A 4097-nucleotide genomic window follows, 5' to 3' on the forward strand; every position below is an offset into this window, starting at 1 on the left:
AGACAGCGGATTGAGCAGATGGCGGATTGAGCAGATGAGACCAGTCATGGGTCCAAACATCAAGAAGGTGGTTTGTGCACATGCTATATAGAGGGAAATGAGGGGCAGATGAGGCTTGTCAAGCTGGGAAGGTAGTCCACCTACTTGTACCCAAGGGAGGTCACTTCAGTGCTGCTAATGCAGCGTTTTGACTTGTCCCCTGGAGGCACAATCCATTCTCTCTTGAGACAGACAGATGCCAACAAGGGGAGTCCAATGCAATTAAAATCATATTTTTAAAAATCAAAATTTTATGTGCAAAAAACGCTATCAAATTAAAGCTTACACAGGTAGTGTATATGTTGAAAATCACAGATCCAGTGATTACCATAACCACAAAAACATGGCCTGAGGGATCTTCATGTTTTTTACATAGGAAGACAAGAAAACCACAAATAAATCACAGAACTGATCTGCGGACCTCAAATTGATCTAAAATTTGATGGTGCTTTTGAATCAATCTCTTGTAAAAATTTAGATGATCTTTAAGCAGTGCTTTTTTCTGGGGGTACACAGGGGTGCATTAACTGTTAAACCACTTTGGATTCTTTGGGAAAGCTATAACTCTTTAAAGAGGTATAGTATTGCTTAAATGTATAGTGCAGATAAGGCGTCTCTCCCCCCCCCCCATACCCTAGCACACCAAATAAAAAGAACAGAACATCCGCATTATGTCCAGCAAATCTCAATTAACGTCAGCATAAGTTGAGACCAATAATATGATTTTATCCAGGCAACATAGGGTCACAAGGTACTATAAATACCGTACTTTCCCCAGGGCTGCTGCTATGACAATGGTTGGGGGGAAACACCACCACTGATTGTACATGTTTTTCTGCACAATTATTATAATAAGGAACTGGCTATAATAGTAATATTCTTTGCCAGATTTTGAAAAAGGTCCAGAATCTCCCTAATATGTTTTGTCAGTTTTACCCAGGACCACCTAAAAAAATATCTTCCAGAAGAGCAAAGAAAGGGATTCTTTTTGACCCTGAAAATGTAAACATGGTTTGTCTTTTGTGGAGCTGTCAGCACAAATATCTTATACTACAATGGCTTGCATTTTTTATATTCATCGTGTTATGTTTTCTGGAATGCTAATGGGGCTAAGTAAGCAATTGTGCTACACTGGCTGTGGAAGGAATGAATTAAGGAACACTTGTTAGGAAAGGTGGTAGAAAAGGAATTTGAGCTGGAGTAGGAAGCTCCCATGGATCACAGAATTATAGAGTTGGAAGGGACCCTGAGGATCATCTAGTCACCCCTTGCAAAGCAGGAATATGCAGCTGCCCCTTATTGGGGTCGAACCTGTGACCTTTGTGTTATCAGCAACACATTCTAACTAACTGAGCTATGACAGCAGAGCTCTGTCAATTCCAACAACCTTCTCAGATGATGAAGGTATCTTATTCCCCTCTTAAGAAAGGAAGAGGTGTTATTTTTAGAATTAAGTTTCCCTGTCTCATTGTTTCATATGTCGTAAACCACCTTCAGCCTTTAGCACTGGGTAGAATATATATCAAAATAATACATGGACAATTGTTGAAACAATCAATCATATACAATTCTGTTCTGGAAAGCCTGACATGCTTTTTCTTTCTTCCTGAACAAACAGCTTGGCAATCATACTAGGAAGTGCACGACCTTTACCTTACTGCGAAGATAATTAGGTAGCCACAGGAACATCAGGCTGAAAATTTGAAAATCCCCAAAACTGTGGAAAGACAAATGTATAAATTCTGGGGGAATGGGAACAAAGGATGGGAGGAAACTGGAGGTGGAAAAAAGGAAGTGAATGAAGTAGAGAATATTTGTGAATAATAGATGAAATTGCTGCTTTTCCTAGTAAATAAAGTGCTAGACAAAAGTGATACAAAATATGCCCCACTAGGCCATGGTAACCATAGCAACAACCAAAGGCGTTGCTGCCTGTCTTCCTGGTGGATCCGCCAGAAGTATAATACATATTTTATATCTACAATAATTACTCTCTAGACATTTTTATAGTAGTGGATATTTTTGTGTCCTATATACAAAAGACTTTGTCCACGACTGGACCTAACAGGGGTGCCTTTACCTTTATGAGAGCTTATTTTCCCATCAAACAGAAATGATGAATAAAATTGATGCTGTTTTCTAATACCCCTTTTTGTCTTTACTATCTTAAAAGAGGGGGGAAAATACTTGTATGGGAATCATGCATGTGAGATTGCACAGGGGAACTTGAGTCACTGGGAGAAATGGGCACAATAAATCAAATTTAATATGTTGCATTTAAAAATATTTTATACTCCAGTAGCCAAGATTATTTTCCCAGAAACGATTTAGGGACTGGTTCTGATGCAACATTTTCCCTCTACACACACTGAATATATACTGTAGAAATAGAAATCCCATCCAGTTCAGTTTACTTTCTGTTCCTTACATTCCTATCTTTTCTGTTAAATGCATGTTGATTTCTCTGTTCAACAGAAAGTTGATCACATTCTTCTGTGGGGAAAAACATTATTGCAGCATAAATCCTATGTGCAATGGCACAGTTTTCTCTTGGGAAGACATGGCCTCTAGAGATGCTATGCACGGGGGGGGGGGGGGGAGGAATCAAGTCTGAAAGTGTTATTTCACCCTTCAATAGATTTAGCTGCAATTAAATTCCAAGAGACATTCAACTAAAAAGGTAACCTTAAAATGGGGCATGTTATTCTTATGCGGTCCAGTGGTTCAAATTTTAGCTCAGTCATGAGGTTATTATGGTTTTGTTTACACATCATGCCAAACCATGACTTAGCATGAATGCTCAAGCACATGGGTTCCTGGAGAGGAGATAGTGGCCACTTTGCCCTTTTCTGGTTGTTCTGCATTGAGTTAAGCCATGGTTTGACTTAGTACATCATCGAATCTCAGACTTGTGGTTTGATTCTCTCAGACAACCCAGAAACTGCAAACCATAAGACAAGCCATTGTTAATCTGGAAAGAACTAAACCATGAGCCTGGGTTCAGGCAAGACACTAAGGGCGAATTGACACTCATGGTTTATACTGTTAAGGAAGGGGTGAGGAATGATTTTCATAATGTAGATGGACACATTAAGTTTTGCTTGTAACATTCTTGCTTGTAGCATTATTAAAATGTGACACCAGAGGATGCTGCAGAGCAACCAGGAACTGGCAGTAGAGAAACTGCATTTTGATGGACAAAACAAGGAAAGAAAGAAGTGTGTCTGAGCCTAGTATAAAATCAAGGTGGGGAGAAAGTGGAGGGGAGTTCCATTGTGACAGACAGATCTAGTTTATAATCAGAGAGAATGGTTTTGACTGGAAAGTTTATTTTTTTATATATCTTTCCATCCCACATCAACTCTAAATATGCTTAGCACAAAGTCCCTGGACCTATTTGTCTGCAAATTGGCAAGTTTCTTATCCAGGGACACCTCTCAGCATTTTTCAGACCAATTACCCACAAAGCTATAAGACAGATTTTGTAATCCAACCTAAAACTGTAATTGCTGCCCTTGTGGGAAATCTACTATAGCTAGGCTTCTGAAATTTGGCAATATTTGTGCTGTCTGCAAATTTCATCCAAATCTGCCACAAAATAAAAATATATAGATTACTCATTTAAAACAAAAAAGCTTTGATGGTGCTCAGCACACAATTACACACAAAATTTGAGAGATTTTATCTACTCTTGAAGCACTAGAATGCCTGCAAATTTCAGCTACTCATGCCAAAAGGTATAAGCATTTCTATTTATTTATTTCTGAAAAGTGAATGGTGGGGAGCAAAGCAGACTTGGACAGATCACAAGTCAAATTTGGCAACCTATGAAGCACATCTGACAAAGGTGGGCTAATCTTGTGGTTAGTTCAATATACAAAATTCAGGGAGAAGAGAAATAAACATCCATACTAGGCATGCTAGGTTTAGGGCAATAGAGTGAATATAGGGTATAGAGTGAGTAACAATCAGCACAGCCTTTGTTTGGACTCATAACATAGTGACAAGACAAAACTTGGGGAAGCAGGAATACAACACAGGTTTGGGGCTGTGTCCAA

This window comes from Podarcis muralis, chromosome 8, assembly GCF_964188315.1.
Source record: "Podarcis muralis chromosome 8, rPodMur119.hap1.1, whole genome shotgun sequence".
NCBI classification, from domain to species: Eukaryota; Metazoa; Chordata; class Lepidosauria; order Squamata; family Lacertidae; genus Podarcis; species Podarcis muralis.